Here is a 14,888-nt window from a genome sequence, read left to right on the forward strand (position 1 = left end):
GACCCAATTCATTTGATCTTTTTAAAGAAAGTACTTGCTGTTCTGAGATCAACAGCTGATCCCAATACTACAGAGAGAAAGTGATTTTTCTGCTTACCAAAACATCACTATTTGTAGGCAAAAGTCTTGCCATATTCACAAAAACCTGCAAAAAAAAAAAAAACCCAAGAATCTTGCTATATCAAGTTTACCTGCTTAAGTAACATGCAAGTAGACACAAAACTTCTCTCTGTGGGTTAACTGAAAAGAAATAAACCAAACTCAGTCCTTGACCAATAAAAATCACTTGTAAGACAGATGGCAAGATTAAAGAGAAAGATTGATGAATGGCTGCTCCACTCCTGAACAACCATGATCCCAGAGGCCCACCAACTAATTTTGTAACCCAGTGGCTTCTTGCAGAAATACTTCTAGACTGTGAACTACGCTACAGCCCTCTGCCGCCCCGGGAGGGGAAAAGGTTTTTCTCTTTCGGCCTTTTCTTTGGCGGCGGTGGTATGGCAACCATACCACCATCTTTTAGAGCCCACTAAACAGAGGTATGAGCTTGCAGTGATGGAGCACAAGGGAGATCTTGGGAGGGGGGCAGTTCTGGTGCTGCTTTTTTCCCAGACGAGACCCCGAGTGCCCCCACACGAATGGCTGCTCTGCTCCTGAATGCCCATGATCCCAGAGGCCCACTAACTACTTTTGGCACCCAGGGCTTCTTGTAGAGTGCTTCTAGACTGTGAACTAGCTACGTCTCTGTGCCGCCACGGGAGGGGAAAGGGTTTTCTCTCTCGGCCTTTCCTTTCCGTAGCAGTGGTGGCATGGCAACCGCCATCTTTTAGAGCCCACTAATCAGAGGTATGAGCTTGCAGTGACATGACTTCTGGCAGAAATTTCTTTGGACTTAATTACTAAAATATCAGAAATTCAAAACCATGTGGCCAAAACAGCGGCCATGCGACCCCATATGCTCTTTCTCAGCAATGGAAAACAAATTATCAAATGATGCCTTTTCGGGAGGTCTGATTGTTGGGGGAAAATTCCAAATAATAATGAGTTTCCTGATGAAATACTGAATGTAATCAAAGTAAAGAGAGAGTAAAGTGAAAATCATCAGCCACACAGGCCTGGGGGGTGGGAGGTATACTGGGGTTCTTGGTGGTGGAACCTCTGTACTGGTGAAAGGATGAGTGTTTGATCATTGTATGACAGAGACTTAAACCTGAAAGCTGTGTAACTTTTCTCATAGTTATTCAATTAAAAGAAAAGAAAAAAAAGAGAGATATTAAAGAAAGATGTTGATTTTTTTCAGTTGCACTCTTTACAAGGAAACAAAAGTTTGGTGGCTGGTAGTGCTAGGTGCTTAGGTAATGTGCTCACTGATGAGACCACCAGAGAAAATAGTCTAACCTTCTACTATAAATTCACTTGCTGGGGGCTGGGAGGGCACACCTGATAGCTCTCAGGATTACTCCTGGCTCAGCACTCAGGGATCACTCCTGCTGGTGCTTAGGGGGGGGGCACATGGAGTACTGGGGATCAACCTTCGTTGGACACACGCAAAGGAAGCACCACACCCACTATACTGTCTCTCTAGTCTGTATGAAATTCAGATCTTTACATAGGCACTTCCTATTCAGGCAAAGTGTTCAGTTCCTTCATTTCTGTGATCACCAGCCCCTAAGTAGAAATCTTCAGTTTAGGTTTTAGTTTTTTTTTATTAAATGTTCAGCAATACATGAAAATAAACACATGCGCACACTTATTCTTCATTCAGTATTGCAGTACTAGGTTAATTTGTCACAGAAAAAGTTGCTTGCACATAAAAGTGAATATTATTGCACAGTTCATATAGTATGGTAAATGAGTATAGGTATTTTATCATTTATGTGGAATACTGGTGAGGTAGCATGAGACTGGAATTTTTTTTTTATTTTTTTGGGTCATACCAGGCGATGCACAGGGGTTACTCCTGGCTCTGAACTCAGGAATTACCCCTGGCGGTGCTCAGGGGACCATATGGGATGCTGGGATTTGAACCCGGGTCAGCCGCATGCAAGGCAAACGCCCCACCCGCTATGCTATTACTCCAGCCCGAGAGACTGGAATTTTTAAAAGATCATCTAAGATGAGAATGAACAATGGAAAAATAAATTTTAAATATTTTCACTCCAATAAATCAGTGAAAACCCATCAAGATTTGTGAATGGTTAACCATAATGAATGAGAGAGAAAGGTTAAACTTCACATGTAAATCATGATGTTAGGGAGAAATGATATCAGAAGTCAAATCTAAAATGGTTTCTGTTTATTTCATCACCCCATTTTTTGATCACATTGGCAGTTTTCTTCTTGTGGAGTTCAACCAGTGCCTTGTATATCCTTGATATCAACCCCTTATTGGATGGGTATTGGGTGAATATCCTTTCCCATTCTGTAGAGTGTTTGTTCATTGGTCACTGTTTCTTCTGAGGTGCCAAAGCTTCTTAATTTAAGATAGTCCCATTTATTTATCTCTGTTTTCACTTGCTTGGTCAGTGGTATCTCATCTTTGAATATACCGTTGGCCTCAATGTTGTGGAGGATTTTGCCAACCTTGTCTTCAGTGTACCTTATGGATTGTGGTCTGATGTTGAGGTCTTTAATACATTTTGATCTGACTTTTGTACATGGTGATAAGTGGAGATCTGAGCCAGTTTTTTTGCATGTAGCTGTCCATGCTGGGGGATAAGGCAGCTGAGATAGGGAAGGGAACACCTAGTAGAGAATGTTGGGAGGACCCATTCGGATTGAAAGCTGCGTGCTGAAAGTAGACTATAGACCGAACATGATGGACACTCAATACCTCTATTGCAAACTACAACATCCAACAGGAGAGAGAATAAAAGGGAATGCCCTGCTGCAGAGGCAGGATGGGGTGGTGGGGGTTGGGGTTGGGGTGGTGGGAGGGATTATGGGAACATTGGTGGAGGAGAATGGGCACTGGTGGAGGGATATAAATGAAATGCAAACATGAAAGTTCATAAGTTTGTAACTGTACCTCACGGTGATTCACTAATAGAAATTAAATTTAAAAATTAAATTAAATTAAATAAATAAACATAAAATGGTGCTTAGTTGTTTTATTTGCCTTGGTTGAAGGACTGCAAAATTGAAATAGACATGCAGATTTTAAAAGGGGCTGAACAGATACAGGGCCAGCCCCAGCTGGGGCCGGTGCTCCGCTCCGGCCGGCCGGGTTTTCGGCCCGGGTGCCCATGCCTCTGCAGAGCCGGTGGAGGTGGAACGAGTGGGAACCAGAGACAGCTTTAGGAATTGGGGTTCCAGCAAGTGCTTGCACCCATGTATGGAGACTGTGAACTAACTTTGGCTACATGCTGTTCCAGGAAGGAAAATGATTCATTTTCAAACTTAAATCTTTGCGGACTTAATTACTATAATACAGAAATTGTAATTGTCGCTACTGCAGCCACGCGACATTTTATCTCTTCACTCTCATCAGTGGAAAACTTATTATCAAATATTTCCCTGTTAATAGAGCTGTATTCTTTTTTTAAAATTTTTTATTGTGGAAAGTTACAAAGTTACAAAGTTTTCAGGTTTAAATCTCAGTTATACAATGCTCGAATACCCATCCCTTCACCAGTGCTCATATTCCACCACCAAGAAGAATCCCAGTATAGTAGAGCTGTATTCTTAGGGGATAAATTCCAACAAAAATAGTGAGTCTGTTTTGAAACTCTAACAACAATAGTGAATTATGTGTTGAAATCTGGAATGTAATCAAGGTAAAGAGAAAAGGAAGTGAAATTATCACTCACGTACGGGGTGGGTTGTGGGGTGAGGGGTGGGATGTATACTGTTTTTTGTTTGTTTGTTTGTTTGTTTTTGTTTGTTTGTTTTGTTTTTGCTTTTGTTTTTGTTTTTATTGGTGGTGGAATATGGGCACTGGTGAAGGGATGGATGTTTGAGCATTGTATAACTGAGATATAAGCCTGAGAACTTTGTAACTTTCCACTTGGTGATTCAATAAAATAAATTAAAAAAAATAAAAGGGGCTGAACATACAGATAAACATAAATACTTGTCAGACCTCAAGTACTTTATTATTTCCTTTAGTTCTAAGAAGATTAAAAGAAAAGGGGGTGAATAACTAGGGCTGGAGAGACAGTAGAGAGGTGAAAGCATTTGTTTTACATGTGTCTCACCCTACTTTCATCCCAGACACTGCAAATGGTCCTTTAAGCACTACCAGAATGAGCTCTGACTACATAGCCAGGAGTAAGCCTTGAGTACAGTTAGGTGTGACCCCCCAACCCCCCCCCCAAAAAAAAGAAGAATTACTGAGATTTGAGATCTTCATGATTATAGAACAAGTGGCTTTTTATTTTGGGGTGAGATTAGGCACCCACATGTCCTATTATTCTTTTAAATTTACACGTCCAAGTCATTGTTAAGAGCTAACATGGTAGGGCGGGAGAATCTGTGCTTGCATCCTCTTGGAATCACAGTTAATATGCACCAAAAATTTGTTTATCGTACAGGGAAGTCAAGCTGAAACTTGGAAGTGTAAAACATCCAAAGCAAAAGTTTAAAAGACATCAGAATATGGGAATTGCCTCACTAGTGAAGCACATTTGTGTGGCTACAACTCAGTCCTTGATACCTCAAAAGAACTGAAAACAATTTTTTGGGAGGGGGGATAGTTGTGGCTTACAGCCTTATGCAGAGCTTACTGACTGCATTCAGAAATTACTCCTGGCTGTGTCTGGGGGACTGGCTATATGGGGTGCTGAGAGGGTTGATTAATCCAGACGCACCATGTTCAATGCAAGTACTCTACTGATGTACTATTACATGCTCTGTGCCTGTCCGCTTTTTAAAGACACATATCAGAGGGACATCCTCAATTCCACTGTGGGACAAAGATGATCGAGACCCCTAAGCTGCAGAGCTCAAGCTCTAGAGGGGTTACCCAACACTTGACAAAGCAGCTTTTGATCGAATTCAGCAGAGCAGACATTGAGCCTATGGACCCCCTACATTGAGCGTAAGGAGGAAATGAGTCCATGATGAAGTAGAGGCTAAGATGCAGCCCTCACCATACCTGTGAGCTTAATAACTTGTCTGGAGGTATAAGTACTAACAGGATTCTAAACAGTGCCCTCCCCAGAGAAACAATTCCAGTCTCCACCCTTACAGTGCTGGCAAAGAAGAAAAGAGATTAATGGGATTAAACTGGGATAAGAATTACTGGCAACCAGCTAGCAAGAGGACCCCACTGGCTGGTGTACTCAGAGCTGGCTGGAGGACAGCTTCACCCTGCTTCTGCTAGACCCTGACTGCCTAGACAGACACCAGCTAGGCTTGAAACACCAGCTCCTTTCAAATACGGTCTCAGCACTACTCAGACGCCACTTCCAAAGGCTACATGACGCTGGACCCCTGACATAGGCTTGTTTTTATCTCTGGGGCATCATGGCAATGTCAAAAGAGACACTGAAGCAATCTTCCTGGCTCTTGTGTCTACTGTCCATGGGTGTCAGTCTCATGTTACTTTATTTTATACTCCACAAATGAGTGCAGTCTTTCTATATCTGTCCCTCTCTTTCTGACTCATTTCACTAGCATGATACTTTCCATGTCTATCCACTTATAAGCAAATTTCATGAATTCATCTTTCCTAATAGCTGCATAGTATTCCATTGTGTAGATGTACCAAAGTTTCTTTTACCAGTCATCTGTTCTTGAGCACTTGGGTTGTTTCCAGATTTTGGCTGAATGCTTCTATCAGCATTGTGAACAGTGCTGCAATGCACATATAGGTACAGATGTCATTTTTACTGTGCTTTTTTGCACACTCAAGATATATTCCAAGAAGTGGTATTGTGGGGCCATATGGAAGCTCAATTTTTAGTTTTTGAAGGACTGTCCATATTGTTTTCCAGAAAGGCTGGACCAGTCGGCATTTCCTCTAACAGTGAAAGAGCGTCCCTTTTTTCCCCACATCCACGCCAGCACTGGTTGTTTTTGTTCTTTTGAATGTATGCCAGTCTCTGTGGTGTGAGATGATATCCCATTGTTGTTCTGATTTGTGTCTCCTTGATGATTAGGGATGTGGAGCATTTTTTTATGTGTCTTTTGAGCCCAGCATCTTCTGATCTCTCTCCCCAGCCCTGTTCTATATTTTTTTCAGTCCCATTAAATTTTTGAGTGTTGTTTTCATAAACAACAACCATTTTTTCCCCTGTGTCTGGAATCCCTATATGTTTGTTTTTCTATTTTCAGATACAGATATTGTTTCCATGCTATCTTTTACCCTGAAGGAGAAGTTTTACAATATGTGATCCTACAATAATATTAATTATGGAAACCTTTCCATTTATCAAAGGTCATTTTCTAAGAATTTTTAATATTCACAGATTTTTTTTCTGTTTTTTTCTTTTTTTTTCTTTTTTAATTTTTTATTGTGGAAAGTTACAAAGTTACAAAGTTTTCAGGTTTAAATCTCAGTTATACAATGTTCGAATACCCATCCCTTCACATGAGACTGACACCCATGGACAGTAGACACAAGGGCCAGGAAGATTGCTCCATAGTTGGATGCCTGCCTCATGAGCAGAGGGGAGAAGGCAGATGGAACAGAGAAGGGATCACTAAGAAAATGAATGTTGGAGGGATTGGACTGGATAGGAGATATATGCTGAAAGTAGATAAAAGACCAAACATGATAACCTCTCAGTATCTGTATTGCAATTCATAATGCCCAAAAGTACAGAGAGTATGGGGGAAATTGCCGACTATGGAGGCAGGGTGCAGGTGGGTAAGTGGGGGTATACTGGGGAGATTGGTGGTGGGGGATATGCACTGGTGGGGGATGGGTGTTTGCTCATTGTATAATAGTAGTTCAAACATGAAAGCTTGTAACTGTATCTCATGGTGATTCAATAAATAAATTAATTAATTAATTAATTTATTTAAAAAAAAGAGACACTGAAGAGCTTAACATGACTGGGAATCCCTATGAAATGGTGCAGGTCTTTACCAGGCACCAGAGGTATTGGAGAGATAATCTGATATCCATAAAATACCCTCTAATAGATAAAAACCTGAGGAAAAACTTGTAATGCGACAGATCTAAGTAAACTGCCTGAGGATTAAAAGCAATAGTGATAAAGATGCTCATTAATAAGGAGATAGTGGAAGAAAACTTTAACAAAGAGAGAGGAAAAAGAGAATTTTAGTTGTCATAGAGCTGAATTAACAAACGAAACAAAACAAACAGACAAGCAAAAAAGGGCCCCAAATCATTATCTCAAAATAACAATGTATCAAATGCATAATGTAAGTAGCCAAACATTGATCATGAGCTCAAAGATATAATGTGAAGAACATATGGAAAGGTCAGAAAAAATAATCAAAAAATAAAAATAGGACCCAAGAGAGGTCACAGAGGGCTGGAGTTCATGCTTTGTGGATGGGAGTCCCAGGTTCAGCCTGGTGCTAAATGCCCCTGGAGCACCTTCAGGAGTCACCTCTGTGCCAGGAGTAATCCTTAGTGAGTTTCACAAAATCCCTCTCTCCCCTAAAAAATAAAGACAACACAAAAGCTTTATGATTAAAATACCAAGAGGAACAACATACAATTGGTTGGAAAGGGAGGGAGAGAGAGGTCTTATCTGAAAATTAATAGACAAGAACTTCCAAGGACTTCCAAATTGAGGAAGGAAATACACACAGATTCAGATTCAAAAAGTCAGAGAAATTCAGAGAAAATTAATTTACAAACATACCAAGAATAATTATAATTAAAAAGTCAAAATAAAGATAAAAATAAATCATTTTTATATATTTATTTATTTATTTATTCTATTGAATCATCATGTGGAAAGTTACAAGCTTTCAGGCTTAAGTCTCAGTTATATAATGCTCGAACACCCATCCCTTCACCAGTGCACATATTCCACCACCAAGAACCACAGTAAACCTCCCCCCACCCCCCACCCCCAGCCTCCCACCTCGCCTGTGTAGCTGATAAATTTCACTTTACTTTCTCTTTACATTGATAACATTTAATATTTAAACAAATAAATCACTATTATTGTTTGGAGTCCTCCCCCCCGCCCCAAAGTTAGACCTGCTGGAAAAGAAGCATTTGATAATTTGTTTTCCATTGCTGAGAATGAAGAGAAATGAGGTCGTGTGGCCACAATAGCAGCCGCGAGATTTTGAATTTCTATATTTTAGTATTTTAGTAACTAAATCCAGAGAAATTTCTGCCAGATATTGCATCATTGCAAGCTCGTAACTCTCTGCTACTTTATATTCCACATATGAGTGCAATCTTTCTATGTCTGTCTCTTTCTTTCTGACTCATTTCACTCAACATGATACTTTCCATGTTGATCCACTTATATGCAAATTTCATGACTTCCTCTTTTCTAACAGCTGCAAGGGAGCAAGAAATGTGAAGTGGAGCAAGGAAAGCATGTTTAACAAATTGTGCTGGCAAAACTGAACAGCTATATGCAAAAAAATGGACTCAGACCTCCACCTATCACCATATACAAAAGTCAGATCAAAATGGATTAAAGACCTCAACATCAGACCAGAATCCCTAAGGTACATTGAAGACAAAGTCGGCAAAACCCTCCACGACATTGTCTTCAAAGATGACATGCCACTGGCCAAGCAAGTGAAAACAGAGATAAATGAATGGGACTACCTTAAACTAAGAAGCTTCTGCACCTCAAAAGATACAGAGACCAAAGTACAAAGACAGTCTACAGAATGGGAAAGGATATTTACCCAATACCCATCTGATAAGGGGTTGATATCAAGGATATACAAGGCACTGGTTGAACTCCACAAGAAGAAAACTGCCAACCCGATCAAAAAATGGGGTGATGAAATGAACAGAAACTTCCCCAAAGAAGAAATCCGAATGGCTGAGAGGAACATGAGAAAATGCTCTACATCACTAATCATCAGGGAGATGCAGATCAAAAAACAACAATGAGATACTATCTCACACCAGAGACTGGCCCACATCCTAAAAAAACAAAAGTGACTGATGTTGGCGTGGATGTGGGGAGAAAGAGATTCTTCTTCACTGCTGGTGGGAATGCCGACTGGTTCAGTCCTTTTGGAAAACAATATGGACGATTCTCAAAAACTTAGAAATTGAGCTTCTATTTGATCCAGCAATACCACTCCTGGGACTATATCCTGGAGAGGCAAAAAGGTATAGTAGAAATGACATCTGCACTTCTACGTTCATTGCAGCACTATTTGCAATAGCCAAAATCTGGAAAAAAACGGAGTGCCCCAAAACAGATGACTGGTTAAAGAAACTTTGGTACATCTACACAATGGAATACTATGCAGCTGTTAGTAAAAATGAATCTTAAGATTATCAGAACAAAAGGAAAGTACCACATGTAAAAGAATCTCATAAGACTCTAGTAAAATTTTTGTGAACTTTCTATAGGTTGATGAGACTGACATATTATATATAAGGGACTGATTAATCAATCATATATGGTGAATATATAACAGGTTATAATGAAATTATGAATTACGTATATGAGTTTTATATTAATTTATAACAAATATGTATGGCACTAGTATATAAATATAGATATATATGTAATGCTGAATGGAAAAGACCTCAACCTAGAAAATTATGGCTAAATAGATTATAATTAAGATTTGAAAGAGTAATTAAGGAATTTTTCAGATAAAAGACAGATAAATAGATTCATTTCCAGTAAATTGACCTTGCGGTAAACACTGGAGACTTCTTGGAAGAGGGAAAACCAAACTTCTTGGAAATACCATAATATCTCAAAGAAAATAAAATGGTGGACAGGAAAGTAATTGGAAATCTTAAAACAAACCTGATACTAACTTGTGCTCAAGATAAAATAGTTTATAAGCTCATACCCAAATGGTTACATAAAATGAAAATACTTAAAGTATCAGTGGACTGGGATAAACACTGTAAGAGATCATCTTGACAACATGGATGATCTCTTTGTGACAACATGGATGGAATTGAAGCACTTTATTACATGACACAAATCAGGTAAGGGTTAAAAAACACAAAAAGGTTACAGGAAAAAGTCAAATGATATACTCTTGGATTCAAACACAGAACTAGGTTACCAAGTGGAGATGGAGAAGAACCCAGTGAAAGAGCTACAGTGCTCTGGAGCAGAGGGATATTTTAACTTCAAACTGTATTACTCAGGGCTAGAGCGATGGTACAGCTGGTAGGGTGTTTGCCTTGCACAGAGTCTGCCAGGGTTTGATCCCTGGCATACTATAGGGGGGTAATTATTAAGTGCAGAGCATCACCAGGTAAAATTCCTGAGTAATTCCTTACTCGTGAGCTTGGAGTAAGCCCTGAGCCTTGCCAGATGTAAACCAAAAAGTCCCATCAAAATAAAAAAATCAAAACTGTATTATTCATATATATTAATTATAATTATTCAAATATATACATGGTAATATATGTTATTACCACACTAAAATAAAACTGCTGATTTGTTCAGTGCTTCCTACTAATAAAGGAATGCCTTTCAACTCGTGGGCAAAACATTCCTAGCTATTGAGTAGGTAGCATTTATGTATTTATGTTATTCAGTGCTATTTAGGCATTGAAGTTGGTGGATATTTCTAAATTAGAGATATTGGTAGACCTCTTTTAAAATTTCTATTTATTTTTAGTTAAATTACAGTGAGATACACAGCTACACGGTTGTTCATGATTGGGTTTCAGTTATATAATGTTCCAACAACTGTCCCTCCACCAGTGTATATTTCCCACCATCAGTCTCTCCAGTTTCCTTCTTGACCACCACCACCACCACCCCCATTCAATGGCAGGCACTTTTCTTCTCTCTCTCTCTCTCTCTCTCTCTCTCTCTCTCTCTTTCTCTCTCTCTCTGTCTCTCTCATTCTATCTCTCCTTTTAGGCATTATTGTTTGTAATACAGAGACTGAAAGGTTATTATATATCCCTTTGCCTACTTTTAACACTCAGTTCTTTTCCAGTGATCATTTTCAACTATTATTGTAATACCAGTCTCTTCTATATCCTAACTGCCCTTCATGTCCCAGATAGGCAAGTTTTTAAAGTTGAGGATACCAAGATGTGATCCCGGGGGCTGCACGAACGTGACTCCAGACACCAGCTAAATTTTTCGGCATGGGCAGCTCCTCGCAGAATGTCTCCAGACTGAGAACTAAGCCTCGGCCCCATGCCTGCTCAGGAGGGGAAAGGTATTTCTCTCTCTCTTGCCTCTTCCTTGCCAGGGGTGAAGGGCGTGGTGACTGCCATATTATGACGACCACAGATGGGGTTTACAAGCTTGCAATGATCCAATATCTGGAAGAAATCTCCCTGGACTTAGTTGTTAAAGTACAGAAATCCAAAACCGTGCGGTTGCGCGACCTCATATCTCTTCACAACAGGTCTGACTCTAGTGGGGTGCTCCTAACAATAATAGTGAGGTTTGTGTTGAAATATTGAATGTAACTAAAGTAAATAGAAAGTAAAGTGAAATTTATCATTTACAAGGAGGGAAGGGGGTGCGGGGGAGGCGGGATGGGAGGTGTACTTTTTTTTTTTTTTGGTGATGGGATATGGGCACTGGTGAAGGGATGGTTGTTTCAGCGTTGTATAACTGAGACTTAAGCCTAAAAGCATTGTAATTTTCCACATGGTGATTCAATAAAATAAAATTCTTAAAAAAAAAAGTTGAGGGGGCTGGAGAGATAGCACAGTGGGTGGGGCGTTTGCCTTGCACGCGGCCAACCCGGGTTCAAATCCCAGCATCCCATATGGTCCCCTGAGCACGGCCAGGGGTAATTCCTGAGTGCAGAGCCAGGAGTAACCCCTGTGCATCGCCAGGTGTGACCCAAAAAGCCAAAAAAAAACCAACAACAACAACAAAAAAAAGTTGAGGATACCAGTTTGCTGATGTTCAGCACTAATTTTGAATCCTGATATCTTTGTGGTTAGCTCTAAGACTATTCTTCATCTTACTCAGCTGCTTCTTCATCTTTTCCCATTTTTTTCTTGGGCTCTTTTGATCTATGCATGCTCAATTTTACTCATTAATCTATTTCTCCTCAGTTTCCTGTGGACATGCATTTAGAGTTTGAGTGTAAAAATGGAAAGGATGGTGAGTGGATCTGGAACCAGAATTCTTTACATTGTTTCCTCTTGTGTATAAGCACATCAATTTTCCTTTTGTTAAGCAAAATAACCAAGTAGGATATACCCTTTCAGATGTTTTCAGACATGTTTCCCATGATACTCATACCAAGCTTTTCAAATACACATCACTTTGACAGGTGATAAGACCACTGAAATTTCACTGTTCTGAAGAAGAGACTGTCACTGTTATTACATTAAAGCATATAGAGGACCTAGATTTAAGGTTGTCTGCACGAGTGACCATATTTATAGGAAAAGCCTACTTTAGGCAGGACAGCCATTGAGAGTCATGGTTTGGTTTTAGGAATCAATTTGGTTCATCATGTGAAACCTCCTCTCCTCCTCTCTCCTCTTCCTCTCTCTGCTTTTAATGCCCCATGCTCCTATTTTGTCTCTTAGTTCAGGATATGAACCCTCATTTTTACCATTTATTCTAGAATTTATAGGCATGCAAAATTTCAGTTGATCTGTTATTAAATTTAGTCTTTTTTTTCTGTTGTTAATGTTTGCTCAGTGAGTTAGGAACACCAAGGGTAGGGGGTAATTCCACTATCTTCTTATAGCTCTTCTAGGAAACTGTTGGAGCAGACAGATTATTCCCCTTAGTTCTCCAGATTCTTGTAGGCTGGCAAATAATCAGATAAATTACAGAAAAATTGACAAAAGGGAAAAAGCAAAAAAGATTAATAATAATAATAATAATATTTACCTCTTACATACATGAGTGAAATCCAGTAAAAGTGAATAACTCAGGAAAACAGTTTTATTCACTGTCAACAGCAACAACAAAAAGGCTCTTGGGGGTGAAGGAGGAGAAGAGGTCACCAAGAGGTCACCGTGGGAGGTCACAGGGAAAGGCGGAGTCATCACTGTATCACTGTGTGACTCTCATGCAGATTTAGATGGATATTTTACTCCTTTGATAAGTCTCAAAGGTCAGTGTCAGGTAAACAATGAGGATAAAAAGAAAGATTGTTTTCCTTGACATATGTAGATTTCCCCCCTCCTCCCCCCTCTGCCCCCCCACCAGGACCACCACTACCCAGCATTCAGCAGCTATCCCAGGAAATCATTGTGAACAAAAGACAAGTATTTTGGTGGTACATTTTGTGTGACTTCAAAATGCCTGAAGTCTGAGGCACCTTGGTGACTGATCTACACAGATGCCTCCAAATTGCTATTGACTAGGGCAGAAAGCAGATGCAGAGATGATACTGTGATACTGTGAAGAGAGAGTGGACTGTATCATCTTGAATAAGCCATCTTTGTCATTATTTTGAAAAACAGTTGACACAGAACAAGCTCTGAAAGCAGAGCTTGAAACAGAAAATGTACATTTGTTGAGGAATTACCTACCTTGAAGGGTGCCTGTCTCCATGCCAAGAAAAGTGTGATGCTAAATCAGGTGAGGAAATCTATGGGTAAATAAAGCATCATCTTGAATTTGCACAACTCACTTTAGTCTGTAATTTTCCTGATATTCTCTCATAACTATTCACCCTTCATCCCTACACTCAACCACTCAAGAGATTTAGCCTTTTATTCTCTTCCTCATAAGCTGTAGGATACTATTTGAAATAGTGTTTAAGTACCTAGTACCCTGAGTTATTATTTTTCCTGGATGTCACTTATGTATTTTTCTCTGATTCTCATGAGGCATACATATTAATAAAACATTGTGTTTGTTACCTTTCTGTACCTTATTAGAGAGAAGTCACAGAATCAGAGACAAGAGGAAAAGCTTTTTTCTCCCCTACAGAGCATATAATTTTAAAAATAGGGCAGCACTATGTTTATATGCTACTTTAATTATGGTTTTATAAATTATAATTAAACTAATATTTTATGAGGATTATTTGTCTCAAGAGAAATCAATCAATAACATTTCTGATTATATTGAGAAAAAAGACATGTGCAAGACTTTGCATACCAGAAATCATATTTTAAGTGATTATTTTCTATTTTTATTCAAATATTGTACTTCATATGCTTGGTAATTTGGGGCAGCATATACATATTGGATCTGGATCAGTAATGACAGACTATGGACCAATTATGGGTCATATCATCAACTGCCCATTGTAGGATGACATTACTTTGTCCTTTCCCTCCTTACCACAAGTAGCTTGTCCCGGTTTTACCCAGAGTTTAGGCTTACCCCAGTCTCACCCATCAAGGTGTTCCCGAATCTCTCCCATCCCTTTGTTTAGCTATAATCACTTTTCCATGCTCTCTTCCCCAAAAGAGTTAATCCTCGGCTTTCCCTTAATCTGACTCTGCTAATTTGCAAGGTCAGACCTTCCTAGGATACTGAATTTATATTATATAAGTTAATATTGCCTTTCTCCTCTTCTTGTGCCTTTTGAATAATTTACTTTAAAGCTATGTCTGTTTTGTATAGACACAAGAAGACAATATTATGTTTTTATAACTTGGGAATTAATTGGCCTCAAATATTATTCCCCCCTGGGCATCTGCTTTCTCCACTTAAGCCTCAGTTGCCCTCAGTTCCTAGCACCCCAAAGCAGGGTCCCCGACGTGGGACGGGAAGGATCCAGGGCAAGCGGTGAGTTATGTGCTACCCTGGCATCGAGATGGGCCTGGCCAAAGTGCCTAATTCTTAACTGTAAGTTAAGAGCTTGATCATAGACAAATGCTGCCATGATCCAATAGT

This window comes from Sorex araneus, chromosome 1 (genome assembly GCF_027595985.1).
Source record: "Sorex araneus isolate mSorAra2 chromosome 1, mSorAra2.pri, whole genome shotgun sequence".
NCBI lineage: Eukaryota > Metazoa > Chordata > Mammalia > Eulipotyphla > Soricidae > Sorex > Sorex araneus.